This window comes from Triticum dicoccoides, chromosome 3A (assembly GCF_002162155.2).
Source record: "Triticum dicoccoides isolate Atlit2015 ecotype Zavitan chromosome 3A, WEW_v2.0, whole genome shotgun sequence".
Taxonomy (NCBI): Eukaryota; Viridiplantae; Streptophyta; class Magnoliopsida; order Poales; family Poaceae; genus Triticum; species Triticum dicoccoides.
The window spans coordinates 704,170,965-704,183,196 of NC_041384.1; positions in this window are offsets into that span (position 1 = coordinate 704,170,965).

Genomic DNA, 12,232 nt, shown 5'->3' on the forward strand with positions numbered 1-12,232 from the left:
ATATTTTTTCTGTTGTGATTGTTGTTGTGTTTTTGGCCTAAATTTTAGACTGACCACTGTTTTGGGTCGGTTGATTCCTTAGGGCATGTACAATGGTGCTATCTTAGGTGTCACGTAGGATAAATAATGAGATGGAGAAGAGAGAACTCATAAGAGAAGGCTTGTCTTCTCAGACAAGAGATTATCTCTTAGCACAATATGTCTCACCATTTTTTAGGAATTGCTAGTTATTGAAGATGAGGCTAAGACATGACCCATTATAGACATTTTTCTTTGTCATATCTAAATTACATGCAAAATTTAAGATAAGACTATCTTATCAACCATTGTACATGCACTTATTGTGTCGAAGATCATTTCATCATGTGTGTTTATAGATCAACAATGTTTTATTATTTTATATTTGCATGTACGATTTGAATGACTTTTTTCTTCTTTAGTCAGTTTTCTTGGGTATTTTTTGGAATACATATAAGTATTACATATATTATACTAGAGCACGAAAATTGCACTATTATATGATTATTTCTCACATATTTAAAAGTGCAAGGTTGTGTGTATGTAATTTTAATTTTTTAATTTTCTTTTTTAAAGGGTAATACCACTGTCACTAAATAATTCTACTTAGAAATGTTTATATTTTATTTTGTTTTAGTTTTCTTTCTTCTTTCAAGAGTAACACCAATGTCACTAACCCATTCTTGTTTAGTATTTGATTTTGCCAGTATTTGATTTTTTTCATTCTCTATGCTCTTAAAGGATAATGCTAATGTCACTAATTCATTCTTTCTTACAAAAATTTATTTATTTTCTTTTCTTTTCTTTTCTTTTTTCTTAAAGGGTAATATCAATGCCACTAATTTAGCCTTCCTTAGAAAACTTCATTATTTTGATTTTTTTTCATTCTTTTCTTTTCTTTTTTTAAGAGTAATACCAAAGCCATTAATTAATTCTTTTTCAGGAATTTTGTTTTGCGAATTCCAGTATTATATGCTTATTCTCGCATATTAGAAAAAGCACAATTACTATCTAAATTGTGGGCAAAATTTTCCATTATTTGACTTAATGTTTTTTCATTTTCTTTACTCTTAAAGGATAATGCTAATGCCACTAATTCATTCTTCATTCTTCAATAGAAATCGTCATCATTTTGATAGTTTTTATCATTTTCTTTCTATTTTTAAGGGTATACTAATTCCACTATTTTATTCCCTTTCAGGAAACTTCATTTTTTTTGCGAAATTCCAGTATCATATGCTTATACTTGCATATTATAAAAAGTGCAATTTATGTGTAAATTATGAGTAAAATTTTCCATTAATTGATTAACTTTTGTCGTCTTAAAGAGTAATACCAATGCCAGTAATTCTTTATTCCATAGTAAACTTTTTTTTAGTTTTTGTTTCATTTTATTTGTTCTTAAAGGGTAATACCAATGCAACTTTTTATGTTGTTTCCTTTTTAAGAGTATTACCCATGGCACTAATTCATTCCATTTTAAGAAACACACACAATTTTTGTGTAAATTATGTGCAAATTTTTCTTGTATATTCTAAAAACACACAGTTTTCGTGTAAATTATGTGCAAATTGTTTCATAATTTTTTATTTCATTTCATTTTATTTCTTCTTTGAGTATAATACCAATGTCACTAATTCCTTCCTTCTTAGGAAGTTTGTTTTGCGAAAATTCCATCACTATATGCTTATACTTGCATATTATATAAAACACATTTTTTGTGAATTGTGTGCAAATTGTTTGACTTTTGTTTTCTTATAGAGTAATACCAAGGCCCCTGATTCATTATTTCATAGAAAACTTCATTGAATTTGCCTTACATCTTGTTTTATTAGTTTATGTTTCAATTTCTTTTTTTTTAAGGGTAATACCAATGTCACTAATTCATTCTTTCTTGGAAACCTTTTTGTGAACATTCCCCTATTATATGCTTATCATTGCATATTACAAAAAAGCACAATTTTTATGTCAATTGTGTTTAACTTTGTCATTGTTTTTTTATTTCCTTTATTCTCAAAGAGTAAAACCAATACCACTAATTCATTATTTATTAAGAAAAAACATCATTTATTTTAATTTGTTTTAGTTTTTTGTTTCATTTCTTTCTTCTTTAAGGGTAATTCCAATGCGACTAATTCATATCTTCTTAGAAAAATTCTTTGTTTTCAAAATAACCCACTTATGGTTGCATATTATAAAAATATGGAATTTATGTCCAAATTATGTGATTTTCCCCTATTTTCTTTATTATTTTTAAATGTAATACATATGCCACTAATTCGTTCTTTCTTAGAAAACTTTATATTTGTTACTTATTGTCTTATATCTTACAATGCTTCAGGTCATTTTTGATATGTTTTAGACCAAGCCCAAGTATCTAATGGGATCCTATTTATTGGTTGCATAGGGTCTAGTGCCCCTCTAAAAAGGTCGACCAATAGCAAACATTTCTTTCAAAACCGGAACAATCCAACAACTCAGGTTACTCCAATGGTGAGCGCTCAACATGTTTAGCGTGCAGCTAATATCATACCAAATATCAATTCTATCAACAATCAAATAATTAACATGCAAATAGTATCTTACCTCATATATGCATGCGATTAATATACTGTATAATATCAATGTGCATTGCACCTACGGATTTACTAGCAAGGAAAAGTAGCCGATACGAATAACATCCTTTTTTATCTCACACATGCTGATGTTTTTCGCTCCAATTTTATTTTTATTCCATTGTTGGTTTATGTTACGAAGAACATAAAAGTAGGAGATTTGTATATGCCTGCCATGTTGGAAATTCGTTTCTAGTCAAACTCAAGCGGTACAATCATAAATCCAAAGGCATGGCAAACCAACCTATGGTTGGATGGTTTGAGGGATTGTGGTATCCCTAACCCACCAGGGTTCAAATCTTGGTGCTCACATTTATTCCTAGATTTGTTTCAGGATTTCCGGTGATGTGCGTTCAGTGGGAGGAGACGTTGCCGTCGATGACGAGGTGCCTGCAGTGACTTCGTAAATTTCAAGATGATATGTCGGCTCAGTCTTTTAAAGGTGCTCATAGGGGTAGGGTGTGCGTGTGTGCGTTCATACGGGTGAGTATATGCGTGTGTATATGGTCGCTTGCGTCTGTACCGTGTTTAAAAAAAATAGTCTCTTCACGACCAAGATAATACATAAAGCAAACAGGAAGGAGTCTCGATCCATAGACTATACCACAACTTTAGGCCCGACCCTTGGATGGTGGCGATGTGGGGTTATTGACGGCTTGGCGTGTGGTTCCCAATTTGTAGTCTCTCTATCATCTCTTCACAGCTCTCACGTAAACATAGACCATGTCCGCACCACTGGTGAGTGCCGAGAGCCCGAGACTAGCTTTACCAAATCTTCATTGGTAGGTCCCCACACGGAACATTTTCTGGTCTCTTAGGAGGTGGTGCTCCTGAGGTGTATCTCGGTGCCATAGCAATGCATAGAACAAGAATAGGGGCTTTGGGTTTCCTCGTCGGTGTACATGATGCTAGTTATGTCTCGGTGGATGTCCTCCATGCTATGGAGATTCTCGTGGTAGGCTTCATCACCTTTGAGAGTTGCAGATCACACCGAGTAACTGAAGAACCGGGTCCCTGCAAGTGCTTGTTGTCTTGTTCCTCATCTCGGGGGTTGGAAGCAACCAAACTCCAGATAAATTCCCATCCTTGTCCTTGATGAACAACGTCCAAATGTTGAAATCTCCGTCGTGCTAGATTCCCATCCTTATCCCACAAACTGCCGGTTGACATCTCCGTCGTGCTAGATTATTTGCTCGTTTTTGCGGAGTTGCGTGTAGATGCTGCAAAGCTCTGGCAACATGAACCGTCAAACAAAAACGACGGAATGCGAAGATTGTTGAAATGTCAGGGAAAATATAGTATACATCGAGTAAATTGGTAAGAGGGGCAAGGAGTCGAAAGGGGAGCCGCGGAGGAACTTGGGGCTGCCGTGCCCTATGTGGCCCTCTTGCTCAAAAAATCAAAATGGTATAAATCAAATTAATTATTAGAACCGACAACATAATATTGATCCTTTATTTGTGAGAGAACCGATCGACCAACCAATTGGTATAAATCTTAAGAGCTTGAATTCTTGGCGGAACTGATACGCCGGGTCTAAATGAAGCTTACCAGAATGAAAAAAAGAGCAATTCAAAAAAAAGAATGAAAAAAGAGGGAAAAAAGTTCAAATCACCGGGGGAGGGGGGGGAGGGGAATGGGAGTTTAGAGTAGGGGGTTGGGCCGAGATTAGACATGGGATAAATTGTTTTATTCCCAATCCTCTGTTTGGTGCGTGATAGGAGTTATGTCTGAGAATTTGAGAAGAAATTGTATTTCCTTGTTTGGTTCGTGGGAATTGACATGGGACTACACATGGGAAGTTAGAATGAACGGTTAAGATTGACTCACTTAAACAATTCCATTCCAACTCCCACCCCCTCCCCTGTTAATAAAACGGTGGGAGTTGGAGTCTCAAGTCTCATGCCTCTTTTCTTATGAATTTCCAATCCCTCCAACCAAACAATAGATTTGAAGTCTCATGCCCCTTCAATTCTCATTCCCTGGCTCTAATTACCTTCAACCAAACACGTTGGGCGGCCGCGGGCAGGGGAGGCAAATCCGCATGGGGGGAACAAGAGTAGAGGAATCGGATAGAGATTCGTATTGGTGGTAAACACCACAAAAAAAATTCGATTTTTCTTTCTTCCCCCGTGACCTAGGTTTGTATCTCCTCGTCGTTGAAGTGCAGGAGTTGAGAGAACGATTCCCTGACGGGGACGAATTCGACGTAGCAGCGGAGTAGGGAACCCGATTCCAGGAGGGAGACGATAGAGATCACCAAGAGAACATGAATCGCCACAAATAAAGGGTGCCAAGAACACCCAAGGCCCAAGGCGCAGGCAGAGATCGCGGCCAAAGGAGTCTTTTTCGCTGCTGCAGAGTACTCAGCGGGCGGCCGGAAATTCCTAGCCCGCAGGCGGCAGCAGATGGAAGGCCCCTTCCCGTTGCTCGTGCATGATCTTGGGAACCGTACCGATGACTGCCAGACGCGGTTCAGCATCTCTAACCAGGCCGTGAGCACCGCGGCCATCCATGAACTCAAGGACTACAGGTGCTTCGAGTCTCCACAGGGCTGGGTGCTCGCGCTGGATCCTGCTTCCCTGCACACGTTCCTGTGGCGTCCTCAGGACGGACAGAGGATCAGCCTTCCATCCCCAAAACACGAATTTCCCAGGAGGTGCAAGTGCCTGCTTTCTGACAAGACTAGCTCGACATCCTCTTGCACTGTTCTGGTCCTCGATCTTGACCTGCCTAATCTGTTGGCGTGCCGGATCGGAGGAAGCCAGTGGGACTCTTACAACTACGAGCTCACCATATTCCTCGCGGATGACAAGCCCCGGGAGATACATATGGCCAAACTTAAAGGCATTGCTGCTGTTGGGGGCAAGGTCTACTATACACGTTCACGGGACACGCCCTCGGAGTAGTGGAGTTTAGCCCTGAGCTCAGCCTCACTGAGTTTGGAGTTGATATGGTTGAACTGCCCGACACCATGCCGTTTTCTTCCACTTACTTGGTTGAATCATGTGGTGACCTCTTTTTGGACACAACATGCACAAAATCGACAAGGTCGAGGTGTATAAGATGGATTTCTCAAGGCCGCAATGGTGCAAGGTGGACAGGATTGGAGATAGGGTGTTCCTCTTGGGCGGAGACAGCATCGGAGCTTCCAACTTTGGAGTGTCATGTTCGGCTAGTGAACATGGTTTGTCTAGCAACTGTATCTACTTTCTGAACAACATCGCTGCCGAGGAGAACTACCTGCACATTTTCAACCTGGAGAAAGGGACAGAAGAAGTGCAACGTCCTTTTAGACACAAAGGTTGCCTGATGCTGCTGCCGCCGCGTCCACCGATGTGGTTGTTGCCCATTTGCGAGGAAAAAATAAGTTAACCCCATATTTTTGGTTGGGATACTTGGAAACATGGTGCCTAGCACCTCAGTTCATGGTTTTGGTGTATTATCAGTTAGGGTCTTTAATATGTGTCATACTGGTTCTTATTGTCTTTGATCATTTATTGATAATGGAAACTATTATTACTATCAATATTTTGTATATCATCTCTGTCAAACCCGACTGAGATAAAAAGTTTTATGAACAGGCAGTAACCATACATCTCTTCTTTTTACACAAGTACTAGTAACCATACAACTTCATTTGAGAGAATCCACCATAAATACCGATCATGTGGTTCTTTGATTAGTATGCCACCATCTAGACCACTTGAGCAAAGCAGTAAACTTAATTTCTGTGTTTAGCATCCCACTATCTATCTGCATAGAAAGGCCACTTGAGCAAAGCAGTAAACTTAATTTCTGTTCAGCCGATCCAATCAACATATGATGGATTATTTGTGAAGAAATACAAAGTCAATGTCTAGATTACCAATATAAGGCTACCAAGATAAACTGGACTTTAGCAGAAGAACAAACATCTTGCACACACATTTGACAATAAGGCCAATTCACGAGCCTCTTTTTCAACCTTGAATGGCAGCCCAACTAATCCAAATATGAAAGATTTTAACAACTTTTTTTAGTTCATATAGGATTATTTTCTCTCTCTCTCTCTCTCTCTCTCTCTCTCTCTCTCTCTCTATATATATATATATATATATATATATATATATATATATATATATATATATGTACTTAAATAAATTATGGAGGCTCCTAAATTTTTGGGCCCTGCGTTGTCGCCCACGCTGAACCTGCTCATCGATGGCCCTGAGTGGCTGAGTCACGATACCTTAGGCAGGATTTATACTCCAGAGGCCCTCTATAACTATGAGAGGGCTATCGTAGCGATGGTGGGTGTGGAGCTCCCCCTCCTTTCCCTTGGGCACAACAAGGAGACAAAAAGATGCTCAGGGTGGCCTGCAGTGCATAAGAGGAATTTTCTGCCGCGCGGGGGAAGCACATCATGCAGAGGCGCATAGGAGCGGTGGAGAAATAATATCATTATATTTTTGCACTTGCACACGTATCTTATTTAGGTACGACAATGGAATGAGTACCAATGGGGAGCTCCATTTTGGGGCGACCAACAACATCAAGACTCCATCATGTTGTTCGCACTCACGCACGTAAGAAAAAATAAATTGCAGCAGATATTTGACCATGGAAAAATGGGTAAAGAATCATGACAATAGTTCTATGTATGCACTTGAAGTTTCTACAAAAATATGCTTACGTAATCATATATAAACACCGATATTAAGGTATGTGTTATACCATATACTTTAGAGATATCTATCAAAAATCTATGTATACGATCTATAGTTTTAGTATACAAAAAATAAGTTTGAAATTTGTTACAAAACATAGATTAAATTTGGGAAAAATGAAATGTATTTTTCAATGGTACAAAAAACAATATAATAAATTAGGATATTAAGGTATATGTGTTAGACCATATACTTTAGAGATATCTACCATAAATCTGTGTATACACTATATAGTTTTATTATACAAAAAATAAGATTGAAATTTTGTTACAAAACATAGATTAAATTTGGGAAAGTAGAAATGTATTTTTCAATGGTACAAAAAATAATATAATAGATCAGGATATTTTTGTCATGTAATTAATTATGTTAAATAAATAATACTAGAAATGTATGCTTGTTACCACTACAATATGCTAAAACAAGTTTTAAAAATATAATAATTTAGTATAAAATAAATTTATTTTAGTTTCCTATTGGCTAAAATTGGCTTACACGAACTATTTTACAATGATAAGTTATACTATTACACTACTTGCGTCGCCTAACTCCCAAATATGCTTACCTACTAAATTTGTGCGGACGGTAATTGTGTGGTTCTTGGCAATAAATTGAGAAGAAAAAAGTTCCATTGTAGGTACATAAACTTGAGCCGATGGTCGTTTTAGTCCTGTAAGTTCAAAATACCCGAAACACGCTCCCTAAACTTATCCTAGGGGTTCACATACGGTCTTAAATATGGTTTTGTTTACATATTTCGTTGAGTTGGCATATGGTTGACCAGTCAACCGCCACGTGGTGATGACTATGTGGACAACGCATCATCATTTTGCAAAAAAAAATCCCTGCATGCAAAGGCCCACCTGTTAGTTGGAGTGAGACAATAATGAAATGGAGACCGACAACTCTATGTATCTAAAATCTGGCATAGCTAATTTTTGTTACTGGTAGGAATCCTGCTTCGCTCTCACTTCCTCTACTTTACTTTGCGATCGACGGCTTCACCGGTCTTGAGGAATCCGAGGAGCACCGTCGATAGAGTGCATACGTGCATCCCACCACTTCCATCCTCCACCACCCACCGCGTGCTTCCACTCCGGCATAGCATAGGAGGAGCGAGCTAGTAGCAGGCACATTGGCTGTTAAGTTGGACATCGAGAAACTGTCTTCCGACCAGCACACGATCTCGCGGCAGAAAGCGGCCGTGGCGTGGCGGCGGTCAGTCTGGAGAAGCACCACGACGTCCTCCATTAAGCCGAGATGGAAACAAGCTTCACGCAGAACCAAGTACCCGTGCACAAATTGGCAATGGTATTCATCACTGCTTGCTGCAAAGCGCCATCAATGTTGCATTTGGCAATCAAGATAATAGTGAGTTGTTCTTTTACATCCACCGGGTCTCGACTTTGGAGCTCTTGCAGAGGCTGGCGAGACGCGCCGCTTTATCTCAGAGACATCAAGGCAGCAAAGGAAGGGGGGCACAGATGGGGAGTGTTGGAACAAACGCGAGGCTACACATAGTGAAGAGGAGTGATCGAGGGAGGAAGACAAACACAGAAGCACCAGTATTTTTTCGAGGCGCAACTGCTTACCCCTTTTGTTGCTTTCCTTTCTTCTTATCCTCTCTCTGATAACAAACTCAAAGATTACAAGGCTAACGGCCGGACTACTCGACCGATTCCAACGCCACGATCCTCCTATGTCGTGACATCCCACGACAATCGTGGCCTAGCTAAACCAACACGCATGCCACAACGTGAACAAGCACGTCTCTGGCTACAAGTACATACATGCAATGACTCAACCATGCAAACAAACACCAGCGTACAACCTTCTAATTAAAGCATGCATGCATGACACGACTAAAACAACTAGTCCATGTAACAAGATTAGAACTAACAGAGAGCTCACGCCGCGGGGAAAAATGGCCATGCAGGATGTGCAGGTGAGGTCGCCGGAGTTGGACGAGCAGGACGTCGAGGAGCAAGTGATGGTGTCGTCACCAGTGCAGGACTTGGTGCAGCTAGGAATGTAGCCGCGGAACATCTCAGCGACGTCCCGATATCGGCGGACCGCGAGCAGCGCGCGCCCGGAGCTCAAGCGTGGCGTCCATGCGGGGTGACATCTCGAGCGCCGCTGTGACAAGCCCGAGCGCGGTAGCCACCGCCGAGTCATCCCCACCGTCACCATCCCACATTTTCCCAAAGAAAACCTCAACTACCTGCGCATTCAACTATTGCAACAACGTGGTCGGTCAACACCAAGTGGAACCAGTGAACCTACGCCAAATCAGCAGATACGTCATACGTAGACAAAATCGTATTTTGGACCTATGTGAACCCTAGGACAAGTTTAGAGATCGTATTTCAGGTATTTTAAATTTAGGTGACTAAAGTGACCACCGGCTCAAGTTTAGGGACCTATAGTGATTTTTCTCAATTGAGAAAGAAGTTAGGGAAGCATTTTCTCGCATAATAGTGATAGATGAGTTTCCATTCATATTCGCAAAGAAAAAAAAGGTTTTAGGTTCTTCATGTCTAAAGCTTGCTCCATTGGGTACCTCCCTCAGCTGGCTGGACAAAGCTGAATACCGATGGTAGCTTTGTACAGGCCACAGGCGTAGCAGGGGGAGTGATGGTCCTTAGAGATGATAGAGGGGAGCTCATTTTTACAGCTTGTAGGCAGCTGCTCACATGTGATAATAGCCTCCAAGCGGAGTTGGAAGCATGTAGGGAGGGACTGCAGTTGGCTTTGTACCGTACCAACCTGCCCATCTTGGTAGAGTTGGACTGCTTTGAAGCGGTTTCGATGTTGTCGGCTAAGTCAGCGAACCGATCACAAGTCCGAGCACTGGTAGAGGATATAAGCAGGATGATTACTGCTGAATCTAGGGAGATTTTATTTTCTCACATTAATAGATCACAAAACAATGTCAGTCATGCACTAGCCGTGTATGGTCGTAGTACCCATCGCACGGTTGTGTGGTTGAGGTCGGGTTTAGACTGCATTGTAAACATTTCCGAGGCCGAGAAGCCTCCGTGAGTTAATGAAATCTTCCTTTTTTTCCCGCAAAAAAAGATGTCTAGAGCTTGCCCTAGGTTCACGGTACCATCTAGGACAACTATGTATAGAGATGCCATTCCTCATTATGAAGCTAAGAGAGCTAAGCTTAGAAAATATTTCATTATTCACATCAAATTGTTTGCCTCACCACTGATACATGGACATCAAGAAGACAACAAATCTCCATGGTCCTTACTGCACATTACATCGATTTTGGACGGAACCTTAGAGTAGATGGATACAAAGGGGATGAAATTGGGAACCCACCATTAGAAAATTACTTATTGAGTGGGGCATTGAGCGAGTGTGCACTATTACTGTTGATAATACAAGTTCTAATGACACTTGCTTATCATACATGAAGAGATCTAATAGGGGTTGTACACTTGCAAGAAGTCAATATCTTCACATGAGGTGTGTGGCACATATTGTTAATCTCGTGGTCCAAGATGAGCTAAAGATAATGTGCCATCCAGTAAACAGGATTCGAAATGCTATCAAGTTTGTGAGAGCCTCCCCAACTAGATTGGATCTATTTAAGGAGTGTGTGCAGCTTAGCAAGGTAGCAAGTAAAGGTTTGATTAATATTGATGTGAAGACCAGATGGAACTCTACATTTATAATGCTAGAGACTGCTGAGAAATTTGAGAGGGCATTTGAGAAATATGCACTTCAGGATCTCGACTACAAGACTGGGTTAGAAAAAAACTGAGAAAAGTGCCTGCACGGATCACGATGCAGAAAATAGGTGGCTACATAAGGGGATGCATTGTGGCTAGGTTCAGCCACAACTTCCCCTAAACAAGCCTCTTGGCCTCTTGCATTATCTTTCCTTGAGAGTAGCAGAACCATTGTGCCCATGCACTCTCGACTTCGCAAGCTCCGATGGTTGATCCATTAGAGTTTTGGTCTAAGAAGGTTGAAGAGCTCATATGGATCGAGCACGGCATATGCATCCTGCATGCAGCATACCAAGTAGATGCTTTACATCTGTTATTGTTAGTTGTTCCTGCAGCTTGTCTTCATAAGCGATGTCTCAAAATCCCAGCACCAATGGATCACAAAATGTCAATCCCAACATCAATAGAACACAAAACGTCAATCCCAAAACCAATAGAACACAAGAAGTCAATCCCAGCATCAATAGAACACAAAGCGTAAGGGGATCAACCAAAGCCGAACCCAAATGGGATGAGTGGTTTAATATGGATCGTGTGAGTAACCATGTGTTTGAATTAGCCTATCCAATTTAAAAATGAAGGCTCTACTATATAGAGAGCTATTTAGACTTTTCAACATTTGAAAACCACATTCTTCAAAATTAAAACTTTTAAAAGCACATGTTATGACACTACCATTTATGATTACCGCAGTAGTATAAAATACCTCAAAGTATTGAGAAAAACCAAAGTATGTTTGAAAAAAAGAATAATATTTTAGTAGTGACCAATAGTTAATTTAATATAAGTTTAGTACTTTTTCATGAATATTTGAATCATGCCACTAGTAGAAAAAGGGGGCTTTGGTCCAGGCCGGGTAACCCCATTAGTCCCGGTTCAGTCCAGAACCGGGACCAATGGGTGCATTAGTCCCGGTTCGTGCGGCTAAGGCATTAGTCCCGGTTCACCTAGGCCCTTTAGTCCCGGTTCATGCCACGAACCGGGACTAAAGGGTGCGATGCCCATTAGTCCCGGTTGGTGGCACCAACCGGGACTAAAGGTCTAACCTTTAGTACCGGTTGGTGCCACCAACCGAGACTAATGGGCTTTGAGGCATTAGTACCGGTTCATGGCACGAACCGGTACTAAAGGTCCAATTTTCAAACTC